Source organism: Pleurodeles waltl, chromosome 3_1 (genome assembly GCF_031143425.1).
Source record: "Pleurodeles waltl isolate 20211129_DDA chromosome 3_1, aPleWal1.hap1.20221129, whole genome shotgun sequence".
NCBI classification, from domain to species: Eukaryota; Metazoa; Chordata; class Amphibia; order Caudata; family Salamandridae; genus Pleurodeles; species Pleurodeles waltl.
Window position 1 is genome coordinate 1,433,499,707 of NC_090440.1, and position 18,415 is coordinate 1,433,518,121.

Below are 18,415 nucleotides of genomic sequence, written 5' to 3' on the forward strand. Positions count from 1 at the left end.
CAAAGCGAGGTATACCATAACTAAAGTCCTTTGACAAAGGTAAACTTGAAGAAAATCAAGGTCCCAGAAGATCGCCATTAGCTCCCCCCAGTTGATGACCGGAAACTCTCCAGGAATGACCACTTGCACTGCTAGGTCTTGCCCAGCAGAGTTGCACCCCCAGCCCAGACTGCCTTCATCCGTGCTCAGAACTACTGGAGAATCCATGTTTATCCTCATTCCTTTAGAAAGATTTGGAGGCATCCAACTACCAAAGAAGGCTGCTCCTGACCTCTGGAGAGAAAGGGACAGTCTTGTCCAATAAGTTTATTCCCGAGGACCAATGTTTTTTGAGATGCCAAAAAAGAGGACACAGGTGAAGTCTTGCCCACTGAACTGTATGGACAGAGGCCACCAGTGCCTCTATACAGCCAACCACAGCCTCACTAGGGCATGATCTTTGGATAGAACATTTAGAATCGATTATTGAAGATGGAGGCTCATTTTCTTTGGAAGAAAACCTTTCCTTGAATTCATTCTGAACTGAACTCCGATAAATACCAGATCTCTGGAGGGAGTCAGCTGACAATTGGGAAACAAATTTGTGGATTGGCTACTCCAAATTAGCAGGTGTCTGAAATTGCCTCAGGAGAGAATCATCCAAGGTTCCTGGTTTTTCAAGAGGCGAACAATTCATAATTTCCCGAATATGTCCCTATAAGTATGCCAGCATACTCTTGGGTATGTATTTGTCTTTTAAATCTGTAGAAATAGAAGCTTCCTCTGTTGAATTTAAGGCTGTTAACTCAGGAACTGCCTCAACTGTCTTCTTTGTAAGGGAAGCTGAAGAATCCTCCTTAAAAGTTGCCGCAGTTTTGAGGACAATCACCCTAACCCTATCCTCCTCCTTCCCAGGTCTGCTGCTTTTGGAAGAGGTGGAGCGACCGGAGGAATAAGGAAAGGAAGATTGTGATGGGAAAGTATGTTGCCTTTAGACAAATGTTTTCCCATAATGAGGAGAGAATATCTCAATACGACACCAACACTGCTCCTTGTATGATCAACCAAGGAAAGACACTTACCCATGTGCCCATATGAATGATCGGAAAGGCGCTTCGGTCCCAGCATTTGGAAGGGAAAAGGATGTGCATGGGCAATGGTATCCCAGGTAATGGACATTCACCAAGTAAGCAGAAAACTCCATCAGCCAACACAAAGAGAGGTATTGATGGCGCCGTCTCCCAACCAAGCAACGGAGACAAACCACAAGCCATCTTTTAAGAGATGGATGCCTTCTAATCCTCCTCGGGTATGCTGCTGCCATGAAAGAGGTACTCACAAGCCCAGGCCAAGCAAGGGAAGATAAACATTGCCCCAACATGGCGAAAGCTCATCTATGACCGTCCATGTCCTTGCTCCAGTCACACAGGAACAAAAAGCAGAAGAAACCAGGATTGCCAGCCCTCTTAATGACACCCAGGTAGGTGGGTGGGGCTCGCAGGTGTCGATCCTCCTATTTTTTACTCCTGTCATGAGGTAACATCACCTTACTTTGTAATGACTGTGATGAGGGCAAGGGACGTCGGGGTATTGACATGATGGGGTAAGCAACAACAGTGGGAAGGGTGGCGGGGAGGGGGCATGCATAATAACGGCATGCAGGAAGGGTTGGAAGGGATGAGGCAAGCAAACAATGGAATGTGGGAGTGAATGGAAGGGGTGGGACATGCAACAACGGAATGCCTGAAAGGGTGGGAGGAACAGGGGCAAGCAATAATGCAATGCAGGAGGGGATGAAAAGGATGGGTGCTGGTGCGCGAAATAATGTGGGACAGGGATGAGGGAGAGACAGCCTGTGAACACATGCTCTCTTTTGGAGTGCTGCAGCTAAAATTAAAAAGAGTACCTCTGGAAGTGCACGAGCAGTGACAGGACACTGAGGCCCTCATTCCGACCCTGGAGGTTTGAAACCGCCAGGGTGGAGGGCAGAGGAAGCACCGCCAACAGGCTGGCGGTGCTTCCTGGGCCATTCTGACCGCGGCGGTAAAGCCGCGGTCAGAAAAGGGGAACCAGCGGTTTCCCGCCGGTTTACCCCTGGCCCAGGGAATCCTCAGCGCCGCCATGGGGATTCCGACCCCCTTCCTGCCAGCCTGTTTCTGGCGGTTTACACCGCCAGAACCAGGCTGGCGGGAACGGGTGTCGTGGGGCCCCTGGGGGCCCCTGCACTGCCCATGCCACTGGCATGGGCAGTGCAGGGGTCCCCTAACAGGGCCCCACAAAGATTTTCAGTGTCTGCTTTGCAGACACTGAAAATCGCGACGGGTGCCACTGCACACGTCGCACCCCTGCAAATCCGCCGGCTCCATTCGGAGCCGGCTTCCTCTTTGCAGGGGCTTTCCCGCTGGGCCGGCGGGCGATCTTTTGGAGATCGCCCGCCGGCCCAGCGGGAAAGTTAGAATGTCCGCCGAGGTAATTTGACCGCGGTGCGGTCTTTTGCCGGTTTCTGCCTGGCGGGCGGCGCCCGGCGCCCGCCGGGGTCGGAATGACCCCCTGAGTGCCAAAAGGATCACTACTTGGTCCGTGCTCCAGGGAAAGGTCAAACACTTGAAGAGGAAGTGAATCCTGCACACATTGACCAAGCAAGGAAAAAGGAGTGATGATGAAGCCAACTGCTAGAAAATGAGTTTTTGGTTGACAGAGGTATGCACCCTGTCCAAGCAGGAGGCAATTCAATTTCACACCATGAACCAACTCATGCTCACCCTCTGGTTGCTTCGCACAGAGGAAGCAGGCCTGGGTTTTTGTAGAAACAGCTGCAAAACAAACTTCCAAGGGGCTAGGACTGGACTGGCAGTGCAGGACTTAAAGATTGCACAGTCCAGAGGCTGTAGCAGAGGTGAGTGAAGTCTTTGATGTCCACAACAGATGAGTAATAGAGCTTAATTTAATTAACCAAACACGGCTAAAACAATACAAATCCAATAAGTAGAAGTTGAGATATGAATTTTCAAAGAATATCTGCAACTATAGTGCTCAGAAGCACAAAGCACCAACCGGGCCATCTGGTCGCACTAGACAGGGTGAAATCTGAAAAGTCAGGCAGATGGTGATGGAACATGGGCACGATACAGGGACCAACCTTGTCCCGCTGAAATCAGTAGCTTGGTTCGGGGTGGGGCTGATGTCATGGAAAGATGCAAGGAGCAGCAGTGTTGCTGCGTCATCTTCGATCCTGGTGGTGTAAGCAATGTGTAAGTTCGGAGCTGAGCAATTGGAGATGCGTTGAGGTCGAAGCAGCTTAGGTACAGGTGATGCATTGTTGTGAGCCATGCAGCCAGCGATGCATCAGTGCTGTGGGCAATGCGTTGATTTCTGAGCTGTGCAGTTGGTGCTGTGATGTTCCCGTCCTCAGCAGTGATGTGTCGGCGTTGAGGAGAGATGTAACTGTTTCGATTAGCGCAGTGACAGTGATGCCTGGGTTTTTGTTGATTTGACAGGGGTATGCACCCTGTCCAAGCAGGAGGCAATTCAATTGCACACCATAAACCAACTCATGCTCACCCTCTGGTTGCTTCGCACAGAGAAAGCAGGCCTGAGTTTTTGTAGAAACAGCTGCAAAAAAAACTTGCAAGGGGCTAGAACTGGACTGGCAATGCACGACTTAAAGATTGCACAGTCCAGAGGCTGTAGCAGAGGTGAGTGAATTCTTTGATGTCCATGAGACTTCGGAACAGGAGACAAGCCAGCAAGCACTTGGAGTCATTTTGGTTCTGGGGATGTAGATGTGCAGGTCCAGTCCTTCTCACTCTCAAGCAAGGAGGGCAGTAGGTAGCAGGACAGGCACAGCAAAGCAGGAGTACAGCAAAGACCAGAAGAGTGACAGTCCTTTCAGCACAGTAGTCCTTCTTTCTGTCAGAATGTCCTCAGGTCCATAAGTGTGCTGATTTGGTAGGGTCACATGTCCAGTTCTTATATCCAATAGTGCCTATGTACTGGGATATTTGAAGTGCACAATGTCCCTGCCCTTCTTGACGTGGCTACAGACACATGACATGGGGTTCTGCAGCCCTTTGTGAGTGCTCAGGACACAGCCCATTCAGGTGTGCCCAGGATGGCCCATCAACATGAAGATGGCAGCTCAGTCACACCTAAGCTCCCTTTGTGTGTGGATGTCTGGACGGAATGCACCAGAGCCCAGGTGTCACCCACCCAGACATGTATTCAGAGACAGGCAGAAGGCACTAGATGATTTAAAGTAAGAAAATGCCAACTTTCTAAAAGTGGCATTTTCAGAATTTGCCAAATTTGGGGGCTCCATCTCTTCCCAATTGGAAATTGCACTTATAAAATGTAATAGGGTAACTCCAATATTATCATATGGGAGAGATAGGCCTTGCAATAGTGAAAAACAAACATAAGACTTTTTCACTACCTGGACATGTAAAACTTAAAAGTACATGTCCAACTTTTTAAACACTCTGCACTCTGAACTTGGGGCTGTTCAGGGTCTACCCTAAGGGTGCCCTATATGTACTAAAAATGAAGGTTTGGGATTGGTAACATGCCAGGTCGACATGGCAGTTTAAAACTGCACACACAGGCTCTGCAATGTCAGGCCTGAGCCTTTGTTGCAGGGCTACTGCAGTGGGTGGCATATTCAGTGCTGCAAGCCCGCCACTAGAATTTCATTTACGGGCCCTGTGCAGAGGTAGTGCACTTTTACTAGGGGCTCATAAGTTAAATTAAATATGACAATTGAGGATATGCCTATGCTATCATGTTTTATGGCAAGATCACATGCACTTTAACAGTGGTAATCAGTGGTAAAGTGCCCAGAGTCTTCAAGCCAGCACAAATGAGGTCAGCAAAACAGGAGGTCAAAGGGCAAAAAGTTAGGGGAACCACGCAAAGGATGCCAGTTCTAACAGCCTGCTTTAAGGAGATGTTAGGTTTTGGTGCAAAGCCCTGCCTACCAATATTAGTAGGCATGGCGTAGTTTCAGAAACTGCCTACCAATATTAGTAGGCATGGCGTAGTTTCAGAAACCATGGGTGATTGTGTTGGAACGTCCGTGTCCCACCAATGGTGTGCCTTCTTGACACAAAGTAATGTAAAGCACCATAAAGTGCTATTTGTGTTACTTTTAGGGCAATGTTTCAGTGCAACAAGGTTTTGGCTGGAAAGTAAATATTTTCTCAAGAATGTTAGACAGTTTGGGGGTGATTCTAAGTCTGGCGGGTGCCAAAAGGCCGCCCGCCAGCCCAGGGCAAATCAACCTTCCCACGATGACGCCGGCTCAGAATTGAGCCGGCGTAGTGGGAAGGTGCGACGGGTGCAGTAGCACCCGTCGCATATTTCAGTGTCTGCAAAGCAGACACTGAAATACAAAGTGGGGCCCTCTTACGGGGGCCCCTGCAGTGCCCATGCCATTGGCATGGGCACTGCAGGGGCCCCCAGGGGCCCCGTGGCACCCCCTACCACCATCCTGTTCCTGGCGGGAGACCCGCCAGGAACAGGATGGCGGTAGGGGGTGTCAGAATCCCCATGGCGGCGGAGCGCGCTCCGCCGCCATGGAGGATTCACAGGGGCAGCGGAAAACCGGCGGGAGACCGCCGGTTTTCCTTGTCTGACCGTGGCCGAACCGCTGCGGTCAGAATGCCCTGCGGGGCACCGCCGGTCTGTCGGCGGTGCTCCCGCCGACCCTGGCCCCGGCGGTCAGAGACCCCCTTTGTGTCTCTTTGCATGACTTTGCACAATCATAAAGTCTTAATAAATCTGCCCCATCATGGGGCTTTCAAAAACCAGAGAGAGCTAGGTATTTGCACCACCCTCCCCAAAGCGCTTCCAAAGCAGAGAACTGGAATAAAGAAAGCAGCTGTGAAGAGGGTGAAGGCAGAGTAACACTATCAAAACAGGTTATGGACTGAGGGTAGTGTGAGAGAGTGGAAGGGCTTGGCAAAACTGAGGCATAATGTTGATATCTTCTTTTGAATGCAGTGGGGGTGAAAGTAGAGGGACCATTTAGGTGCAAGTATCAGCTCCTCTCTCCCTTCCTGCCCAGGATGACCCATCACGATGCAGATGACCACTCAGTCACACCTCAACTCTCTTTGTGTGTGGCTATCTGTGGATGAACCCAGCTGTCACCCACCCAGATGTGGATTCAGAGTCAGGTAGAGGCACTAGATGATTTAAGATAAGAAAATGCAGACTTTCTAAAAGTAGCATTTTCAGAATTCCAATTTAAAATCCAACTTCACCATCAGCTGTTTTAAATTGTGATTCCGGAGACACCACACTTGGGAGTCCCAACTCTTCCCAATTGGTAATTAGACAAAATGTAATAAGGCAATCCCAATGTTAAGCTATGGGAGAGATAGGCCTTGCAGTAGTGAAAAATGAATTTTAGAGCTTTTTCCTAACTGAAAATATAAAACTAAAAAGTACATGTCCAGCTTTTTTAATACACTGCACCCTGCCCTTGGGGCTGTCCAGGGCCTACCTTGGGGTTGACTCATATGTATTAAAAAGGAAGGTTTGGGTCTGGCAAGAGGATTAACTTGCTAGGTCCACATGGCAGTTCAAAACCACACACACACAGGCTCTGCAATGCCAGGCTTGTGTCGGGTTTAAAGAGCTTTTGAAGTGGGTTGCACAATCAGTACTGCAGGCCCACTAGTAGCTTTTAATTTACAGACCCTGGGCACATGCAGGGCACTGTACTAGAGACGTATAACTACATTAAATATGCCAATTGTGGATAAGCCAATAGTATTATGTTTTAGGGAAAGAGCACATGCACTTTAGCACTGGTCAGCTGTGTTAAAGTGCCCAGAGTCCTAGAGCCAGACTATTGGCCTGACTTAGAGTTTGACGGAGGGAGTTACTCTGCCATAAATAAGACACTTTAACTTACAGGCCCTGTGACAAATATCCTGTCCGCCATAATACAATTTTATTATAGCCTATGGAAGTTGTAATATAGCAGACAGGATATATCTGTCACGTTTGTGATGGAGTAACCCCTCCTCAAAAGCTAAATCAGGTCCTAAGTCAGCAAACAGGAGGTCAGAAAGCACAAATGTCAGGGCAGACCATGCACAGGATGGCAGGTCTAACACCAACCAATAGTAAATGATGGGTGGACTCCAAACCCCTTATAATATAAGAAAATGTCTTGCAAGAACTAAAAAGAACCAGTGACTAAAATGGCGGCGCGGATCGTAGCCGTTGGGGGCCCCGGCTGCGGTGGAGATGCCCCGGAGGTATGGAGCGGCCCCTTTGGGGCTCTCGGGCCCTTCTCCCGGCCTGAGTTTCTCCTCTACTGGCGCACAAAGCCATGGTGCCCTGCGCGGGAGGAGAGGTGAGGATAGAGGTCCCGGAGCGATTTTTCCACAATGTTTCTCGGGCACCTAACACGTTGCTGCTATCCCTTCTCCAGCCTCACCACTCAGAGGACCGACCTGTTTAGAAAGGTACAGAATCCCAGCTCGCATCAGGCCTTCAATAATAATCCGTAAATGGACACTTGCCAGCAGTCCATATTGTAATCCACTTGCGCTGCTACCGAGGTGGCCAGACACCGGGGTGCCCTGAAACGGACCGTTCCCCCCTGGTGTGACAACAAGCAAACGGAATCGGGGCTGACACTTGGATACTTTGTGCCAGGGAACAGGAGAGGGGCTGGAGCCCGGAGCTCCTTTTGGACTTGAGGGGAGAGTAGATCTGGAGGAGTGGACCGCGAAACGGCTGCGCAGGAACGGAAGGTGAGGAGGAGAATATTGAGTCGGATGCTGTGAGACTGGGGCACGACAAGTAGGCAGTCGTGCCCTTCCCGACCCCGAACGCCCAGAGGGGAAAGATACCTATCTCTGGAGGCTTCTGAGGGTGAGCAGTACCCGGCGGTGTTGATCTGAGATGTCTAGAAGCCATCGGAGGCTGGTTGGCCGGGCATCGCCCGCTTCCGAAAGAGATAACCTGAAGGTGATCCACATAGAGACGACTGCCCAGCACGTAGACCTACAGACCGGCCGCCCCGCCGGCCCGAGCCGGTGCCGGCGGATGTGCCCGTGGAATTATCCCCCTTGGACTTAAAGACACCTGAGGTTTTGGGGTGACAGAGACTTGACTTTCAATAACTCCACAAGGCATAAGGAGGTGAAAGAAGCATCTCAGAGGCGAGATGGGGAAAGACAGAGCAAATAAACAGCCACGGTCTCTCAGCAGAAAATCGACCAGTTTACCACCTCGACGACTCCCCGAAGCGATGCCGATGCCCCCTCCGGGGGCCCGCACCGGACGGGGTGAATGCAATCCTCCTGGCTATTCAATCATCGCAATTGGCTGTGGAAACTAAAATAGGAGTGATAATTGAAGACGATGACCTGGCCGCCGCATGCTACATTCGGCTTGGTCTTCCGCTCACAAATTGCAGATGATCCGTCTCAAAGGAGGGGTCCACCACTCCACTCCAACGTCAGTCCTTCTGGCTGCATTGTTTAGGTTGGGTAATTGGGCGACAGATGCTTCCTGGGTTGAAGATGGGGTGGGGAAGGTTGGGGGGTGAAAAGTTTACATTGAAATTCAATAACAATGTTTTCGAAAGTTTAATTTACTGTTTTGCACTTATATTTTGTTGCTCGAGACAGTTGACCCGATACTCACAAACTGACACCTGGCACCTTGACACACCTATACCTCCCACGCGTGGCCCTCGCTGACTAAGATAATCTCATGGAACGTGAATGGCCTCTTGGACAAGATTAAGAGGTCGGCTGTATACAGTACCCTTTGCAGATACACCCCCTCAGTGGTTTTGCTGCAGGAGACACACCTCCTTGGGACTAGGTGCCCTATGCTAGTGAGGGGAGGATATGACAAGGTTTATCACTCAGGTTTCTCTAGAGGCTCCAGGGGTGTGGCTTTCCTACTTCATCGTGCATTGCCCATGGTGATCACAGCCACGCAAACTGACCCACAGGGTAGGTAATTTGCAGTATCCGGCTTGCTACACAGGCTACCACTCAACCTCATATGTACATACGCCCCCATAACCGGATTCAATGCTTTCCTAGCTTCCCTTCATCAAGTCATGGCTTGACTCCCCCAGGGTACCACACTTATAGGAGGAGAATTCAACGCGGTTCTAGATCCTGTATTAGATGTGTCAGGGGACACCACGGCTGGCCGATGTGGCCGGGCAATGACCCTGAATGGCTGGGCCGAGGGCCTCAGCCTATGCGAGGTCTGGAGAACCTGGCACCCCAGAGCAAGACAATACACGCACACCTCAGCAGCCCATAAGACACACGCTAGAATTGATCTTGTGTTCGCGCCCGCGATAGACATTAACAATGTCACCGTGGCCGAGATCCTTCCCCGCAGAGTCTCCGACCACGCACCAATACAAATCCGATTAGGTGGCACAGATCCCACCTGCCGCCCAGTGTGGCGCTTGAACTCATGGTATTTACAAGACGAAGAATACAAAATAGCAGTAAGAAATCATCTTACACAATACTTTGAAGAAAACCTGGGATCAGTGCAATCCTCAGGTACGCTCTGGGGCGCATGTAAAGCGACAGTTAGAGGACACCCCAAGCATCTCCTCCACGTGCGTGAACGTGCGTGAAACTCCCAGGTAGCAGAACTAGAGGCCCGCGCAATACACCTCGAGCGCTGGCACTCCGCCTCTCCCTCGCCCCTTGCATGCGGCAGCTCATAAAGGTACGCAAGGAAATTAAAATCCTAGTCTTGGAGTCCGCCAAACACATTTGGAGAGCGTCAGCAGCTCAGGTATATGGCTGGGGGGACAAGAATGGGAAACTCCTACACTGGCTGGCCACGCGACCTATGGCTAACAGGGTTATTTCAGAGATCATAGACGAAGCGGGACCCTCTCCATGACACCCAGGGATATTGCACAAAGTTTTGCTTCTTATTATGCACAGTTATACGAAGAAAGCCCCCGACCACAGGTAGAGAGGGAGTCCCCTCACCCCAACGACATTGTCGCGTGGGCTCTCATTATCCTAAATGAGACTACTGGATTCCTTAGCAGCAGGATCGATAACGGTATGGGGGACTGAGTCTGACCCACGTGTAAGGAACTCTGTCACCATAAATCCGGTTGTTGCTCCGGCTAACTAGCAGTGCCTCATTTCTCCCATGGGGAAGAGATGATTGGGCAACCGAGCGCATGACATCTTTGGAACTTCTCAGGGAAGTCGTGGTCACTCAGATCCAAACCAACTCTCTCATTCACAATATGGTCTCATATACAAATGACAAAGACAGTATAAGTTTTATAGCATGTTTTAATAAAACAACTGTATTTTAGATATTAAGGCGTGAGCCGCAATAACCAGAACAATACAACATAGTAGGATTGATATAGTCACCAGGAGAGTAAAACATAAGAATAAAGCTATCATAATTCCTAACCGTTTCTACTCTCCCTCTGCTTGTTCTATTTAGAGCACAGCATGTTAAGCTTCTAGCTTGCCTTTCTGAATCACTAGAGAGACAGACGCCCTCATACCTGAGCAAAGGCCTGTGATCTGGTTCAGCATCTGCAACGAGGCAGTCAGCGTCTAGTTGTGGTTCCCTGGTCGGAATCTCCCTCTTGCATGTATTGGGACAAGGAAGTGATTTTATAACTAACATGTCATCGTGATCACAAAATGTCCCTACGCAGGAATGCCAAATCTAAACTCCTACCACGTCTATCGGCAATGTACCAGACTGTATCCTTGACTGAAGCACAGAGTGAATATGTTATGAACTCCAGTGCTGAAGTAGGCAAAACAGTGTGATATGAATAAAAAACAACACTGTAGAACTGGCTATTTTGTAAAATAACAGTACGAAGCCTAATAAAAAGCATTTAGAGTAAAGTGCACAAAGGCTCTAAGCTGTTAGCAAATGAATAAAATACATTTAGGGCAAAGTGCACAAAGGCCTAAAGCCTGAAGCTAATGCGTAAAATAGACGTAAAACTAACCACACTACACCCTCCCCTTGTCGGTAGCAAGTGGTTTAAAAAAATATAAAAACATGCCCTAAATTTAAACCCTACATTTCGACAAGATGGGAAGACAACAAAGTCATAAATTTAGGAAACATGTGACGATTGAGCGAAATTCAATATAGTGTCAATTTAGTCGAGAAAAAAAAAAATCCAATTGTCATACAGAAGCAATAGAACGTAGGAGTTCCTCCACTTCGAGATATGTCAATATCGGAAGATCCACACCACGAAGTACCATGGAGCAGGTGTGTTCCAAAGCCCCAAAATCATTCAGGGCGGCACCCCGTGTAGTGCCAAGGAAAGAGACAATACCATCTTCCTCCAGGAAGGGAATCTCATAATCCGCCTCACGAAGCAAACGCAACCGTAGTGCACAAGTCTGGGAATGAGCCCTAATCGGGAACATCAACAGATCAGGATCAACCACTGGAGAGCGCTGCAGCGAGAGACAGAAAGCCATTGCATGTTCAAACGAGCACCAAAGGCACCGAAACACGGGTTGCACACAATCCAAAACCGGTCTGAATGACAGAGACCAGTCACACTCCAAATGACCCAGGAGTGTAGCTCCAAAACACTGCATCATGCGTTCACGACACAGCTGCGCTAACAGGAGCATCAATATAGGATCTCGTCGTGGCGGGACAGCCATTGCGGAAAAATAGCAACAATAGCAAGACTCCAGCCAATAAAGCCAAAGTAATTGGGAAACCCCCGAAAATGCTTCCGAAAATAGAGTGTATAGCCGAAGGTATCAAACCGAATATGGAAGAGAAGGTGTGAGCGAAACCAACACCAACGGCTTTGAAAAAATGAGCAATGCCAGCAGTGCTGGATGCATTAAATATATGTCCCACAAGTTCACCGAAGTGACTTGGAAAGTTAGTATTCAAAAGGGACTGTATCTCCGCCGATGACCTTGCCACTTGAAGTGCGTAGGTCTCGCTAGCAGATGTAAGGGCCACATGCTTTTGAAACAATAAAGCTTTCAGCTGACTCAGCTTGTCGAAATCAACCTTGGAAGTAGCAATATGAGGCCAGATGTCCGCTACCTCCCTAATTTGAGTTGGGGGAAACAACACATTCCCGCAGCACGTAAGGGCCTTGTTGACGACAACAACGTAAACTATTCCGGCACGCATGCCACAGCAGAGTTCGCTGTTAAGAACAATGTAACTGCCGTTAGAAAGCACCTGGAAAGTGTTTTCAATTACCGGGACTGGAACTCCCTTCAGATAACAAGCTAAGTTAGCAATCGAAGCGTTACATGCTCCGTGCAAGGACAGCTGTTTACAAACCATGGAATGGCTGACAGAAGCTTCGCATTCGCTACCGCTAAGAAAAACCTCCCTCAAACCATTAACACATCTGTACTGAAAAGGAAGCTCCCACACCTCGTGTATGTAACTGTCACCCAATAGTTCATGTCTACCCACCGGAATGTGCTTCAAACAAGAAGTAAATTGCAGAGTGGAGATAGGCAAATTAATAACCCCATGAATCAACCACTCAGCTGACGGAATCTCAGCCACCGTGAAAGGCAGTTTCTCCAATTTCTCAATATTTAACATAACATACGTCGCTTCCTTCTTAGCCATCAATTGTTGTTGACGAGTTAGATTAAAGGAGATAAAGATCTCTCTGGCACGAATGTGCTGCCATGGAACGCGACCCGCCTTCAAGGTCTGAAGAGTCCAACCCAGCTGCATGATAGATCGTGTCTGACTCTGCCCATGATATAAAGAAGACATGTCTGATTTTATAATGTCAATAGCAGAAGAGACAATGCTGTCAATCGTGTAAACACGGTCAGAAAGGGTATGCATGCCATTATCAACAACAGACAAAGGGGGTTATTCTAACTTTGGAGGAGTGTTAATCCGTCCCAAAAGTGACGGTAAAGTGACGGATATACCACCAGCCGTATTACGAGTTCCATAGGATATAATGGACTCGTAATACGGCTGGTGGTAAATCCGTCACTTTTCCGTCACTTTTGGGACGGATTAACACCTCCTCCAAAGTTAGAATAACCCCCAAAGTCTGCAGCAGATTTTCTTGATCAATCTGCCTTAACCGGGCTGCAGCCTCCTGTTGGGAAAGTTTCCAAAACTCATTATATACTTCGTATAAGAACCTTTTCCTCCGCGGCACCTTGGGACCTGATAAGAAATCTTGTAAATCAGTACCATTAGACAGTAACTTGAGATGTGACTTAACTGCATCCAGCGTGGAGTACTTCAACCATTGTTGACCAAGCTTCCCCACGGTGTATGTAGTTATTATATCAACATGTTCTGGTGAAATGTAACGAGGGTCTGCCCTACTAGTCCTGAACCCCCCTGAAGAGGCAACAAAACGTTGATGACACTGATTAGTGTCTACAGGCCACAATAACCACCCGCCCGGATGTAACGATGAAGCGTTAAGCGTACCATTCTGGACCCAATGCGTAAATTCACTAAACGTAGCATTCACATAGTGCTGCCAGTTATTTAATTTAGAAGGGACCGGTATACTAGGCACAGTCAACTCTTTAATCGACGGCAAGCCCAAACAACTAGTCTGTTGTACTGTGTCATTGAGGAAAATCATTTGCACAGGGATAATGCATGCTCTAAATAATGTATCCCTGCCTTGCATCTGCCAATTTTTCGTACCCCAAACACTTTTCAAGTCAACAGTCTTCAACCAGTATTCATATCCCTCGACCGAAAGTTTAGATACAAACGAATTTGAATATACTAATTTAGTATCGGTCACCAAAATTTGCTTATTAGAATACGGTGCCACTTTAAAATAGTAAGACTTAGCATTCCGCTGATCATGCCCAGAAAAATATGCAAATTTATCATTATACGTTTTCGAACTCCCTTGTGGAGGAGTCGAGCAATGTTCCCATTGCACATAATTAAATATAGACTTTGGGCTACTAGCTTTGTGAATAAAGTGGTGTCCATAATAGTTGTAGCAAAACATGTCACCATGATTATCTCTAAATTGGTAAGCATCTTCATCGTCATCGACAGTATAATATTGCAAATCCTTTAGCATAGAATCTACCGTCTTCACATCCCAATCATCAGAAACAATGTCTGGTATAACAATATCATCCATTGATAACTTGAGGACATACGGTATTTGAATCAATTCAGTGGGACCATATATATCAAACATTACTTTATCCCACACAATCCCATCCGGAATTGGTATTGCAGAAATGTTCACATTGGATAAGTCTCTTCGAACCATATGAGACGAAAAATGTGGTCTCAACACAGTCTCCACGTGCTCAATGTCTGATCGATCAGGAAGAAAATGACCATGTATTACTAGAAAGAAAGTAACCACAAATCCCAACCATAAAAAAAGAGTCATTACAGCCATAAAAAGCCACAAATAGTTCCAAGGAATAACAAAATATGTACGTTTAAGCCAACTGAGTAGCTTACGTGGACCTCGGACTGAAGACAGCGATGACGAAGAGCTGGATACAGCCGCATCCGCGTTGTTGAAGCAGCCAGAGGCAGTTCTTGCAAAAGGTGCAACAGTGAACAAAGAAGCAGATGGAGGCTCTCTCCTAGGTACGCTATAAATCACATGTTCAGAAACATCAGTAGAACGTACAGCAACTTGATCAAAAGATTCCATACTAATCGTAGACTGTGGAACAATCGCAAGATCATCTTCCACCCTCCCCAAGCTCGGAGAGGAAACAGCGTCGGTGCAAAGCACCTGCAGCGGGACTTCTTCCCCAGTAGTGAGAGGGATGCCGGAACTACTGGGTGTCCCTCTTGGTCTGCTGTGCAGAATCGGCCACATGTTGTAACTTGACATTATCAATGGAAACAAAACGATTTCCTTTGGCCCCCTGCAGCGGTGGTAAAATCACAGTTCTCGTGCCGCTCACCCCTAACACCGGGACAGGTGCTCGATAAGAAGGACCAAATTCTTTCTTTACTGCGACCTTTTCACGCACTAGATCCCCAATCCTGGGTATCCAACCAGTAGGTGTTACTGGCTCATCCTTAATTCCTGAGGAGGCAGCACTTGCAGAAGAGTTATCTTCACGGAATTGTTGTAAATCCTGCAAAACAGTGACACGATCATTTATGTCAAAGGGCGTATCTGCCGCCTCCACACCAGGACCATCTAGATCAGGAACATACATTTGTGTTCCAAACAGGCACTCATATGAAGTACGACCCCCCAGTGACCTTCTAGGCAAGTTATTAAGTGCTCTCTGTACTCCATACAGGTGGGCTAGCCAACTACGACCCGTACCTATAACCCTGGCCGTTAAGGATTGCTTTAAATCACGATTTAAACGCTCTACGACAGAATTCCCCTCGGGATGAAATGGAGACTAGAATTGGAGCTGGACCCCCAACGAAGCCATGGTGTCCCTGAATGCCTTAGAGGCAAAAGCAGGGCCCTGGTCCGAATGAAAAGCCGCAACTGCAAATGTATCGACAAAGATACGCAAATCTTTAATAACAGTCCGAGCGTCAGCCGAGCGCTGTGGCCAGACCCACACAAATCTGGAGCACGAATCTACAGCAACCAATATGTATTTGTATGCACTATCTGGTGTCAGTGGACCACAATGGTCCAAGTACACACACTGTAATGGTCTGTTTGAAATCAGAAGGGGCGTCTGCTGCGGGCGTCTAGCCGACGACGCTTTAATTTGTTAACAGACGTCACAACAAAGGACATACTGCTTCGTCTCTTTATAGAGACCAGGCCACCAGTAACGGGCCTGTAAAAGTGAAATCGTGGCAGCCACACCAGCATGTGCAGATGCCACCCCTTCATGTGCTGCAGAAATTAATCGAGGTCTCTCAATCTTATTTGGTAATTCACGTACACCAATGCCTGGAATATTAACAACAGCATTGAGCGCACCACTCAAGCAGTAACTATATTTAGAAGGGAATCCTTTAGGAAAAGGTGTGCCATCAGCCGTAGCCTTTATGGCAGCCGAGATCTCTATGTCTGGTTTGGAACTCGAACGAGTCACTGCGGCAACAGCGGCGATAGCCACTGCCGACTTTGCAGCTTCATCAGCCAAAGTATTCCCAGCAAAGTGTATTCCAACGCGCTGGTGTCCAAGTGTATGTATAACATGGACTTTAGGAAACGTTTCTTTCAGATCCGCAACCTTACCCCACAACAATTTATGTTTAATGGTGTTGCTTTTAGAATCTCTGAACCCATTCACCTTCCAATAGTGCAGATATTCATTGAAAGATTGCACACAGTAGTAGGAGTCACAGACCAGCAAGGTCAAAATCGCCAGATCTGCATGCTCCAACGCTAACAAAAGAGCTTTGAGCTCGGCCAGCTGCGCCGTGCAATCTCCCAAGGTTTTAGTATAAGTATGTCGGGGGCAGAACACTTCCCCCTCCATAGTACAGCTCACCACCGCACATGCAGCAGAATACTGTTGTTTAGTCCCAACCGCTGGTTGCGCAGAGCCATCGGTATACATGACCACTTGATATTGGTCAATAGGCAATGTGCCAGCAGGAACTGGGTACTCTATTTCATATTGAAGAAATTCTTGAGTCTGCAGCTTAGGGTCAAATATGTAATCCACATCAGTGGCTGTCAAAGATGTAGCCCATTGTATCCACCGCAGGTGTAAAGCTTTCGAATTAGGAACACTCGCTTTTGTAACAGCCTCTAAGGCCAGAATCGGGGAAACGACAATGATGCGTTGGCCCTGGGCAAGCGGTCTTTCTTTGATCACAGCCATCTGTACTGCAGTGAGTATTTTCTCAGTCTGTGCAAAACGTTGTTCTGCAGCAGAATACAAGTGGGACTTGTATGCTATCAGGACTGTCTCACCCTCAATAAAGGTGACATACGTAAACCCAACAGCCCCAGGTATCACCCTGATGACCAAATGTGTTTTATTGCCCCGTGTGTGTAAGTGTTTAACCACTAAGAGATCATTCTGCAACTCTCGCAGTATGTGTGTATGCTCAATCGTCCAAAATCTACTCGAAAAATTCGGGCGAATCAGTTCATATAAAGGTTTTATACGCGTAGCATAATCAGGAATGTAAGTTCTGCCAAAATTCAGAAACCCCAACAATGACTGAAGCTTCCGAACCGTATTAGGAGGCTGCAATAAAGCACATTTCTCCAAAAAATTATGTGGTGCCAGGCTCTTGCCCTCACTCGACAACTCATATCCCAGGAAAATAACGCTGAGGAAGGCAATCTTTGATTTCTTAAAATTAAACTTATAGCCAATATCAGCAAATCCCACAACAATGCGCGATACACGTCTGAGATGTTGTAGAATCTCATCGTCCGTCAAATAGATGTCATCAACATATGATAACGCCTCAGGGTCCAACTCGTGTAGAAGTTCAGTCACACGAGCCGAAAACAGTCCTGGGCTATTCTTATACCCCTGAGGTAAACGACAAAAATTTGAGAGCAACGGTAGATTTCCTATTGGAATGGACCAAGCCACACTCGCGGTAATCCCCAAAACTTAACCCCCATCACGCCTTTGTTCGGACTACCGGCCCATATCCCTCCTAAACATCGAAGTTAAAATACTGTCCTCGATCCTCGCCTCCAGGTTGAAGACAGCGCTCCCGTCGCTGGTCCACCCCGACCAATGTGGCTTTATGCCCTCCCGAAGTACTAGACATTGTATCAGACAGCTGCACTAGGCCCTGGCACACCGTGGAGTCTTGACTCAATCCCCTAAGGCCCTACTCCTACTCAATTTTGAAAAAGCCTTCAACACTATGGTCGGTCCTACCTTGATCAAGTCCTGCGAAGCAACAGGATTGGTCCCAAATTCCGAAGGCTAGTGGGGCTACTATACTCCCATCCAACGGTCAGGGTGCAGGTAAACTGAGCTATAACTGACCCGTTTCCTATCAGCCGTGGCACTCGTCATGGATGCCCTTTGTCCCCGCTGCTCTTTGCACTCGTAATAGAGCCCTTGGCAAAACTGCTCTGAGAGTACCCTCGGATTGAGGGATGGTCTTGGCCCACAGGACCGGAGGACCGGGTGGCGCTCTATGCTGATGATGTTCTCCTATACATAGCCAACCCAGCTACAAGTGGCCCACGTATCCTACAGATTCTAGACCTCTTCTCAGAGGCTTCTGGCCTCATACTAAACTCCCGTAAATCTCTGCTGGTTCCTCTGCACCCCACGAGGGATTGTATTCCCATCCGCCGAAATAGTTTCAAATATTTAGGGGTCCACGTTACCCTCATCCCAGAGCTAGAATGGAAACTTAACGCCACACCACTCACTATCAGAATCAAAGACAATCTTCAACGTTGGCAAACCCTGCCCCTTAATCTGCTTGGGAGAATAGCACTCTTCAAAATGATGGTCCTTCCTAGGCTCCTCTACTTATTACAGAA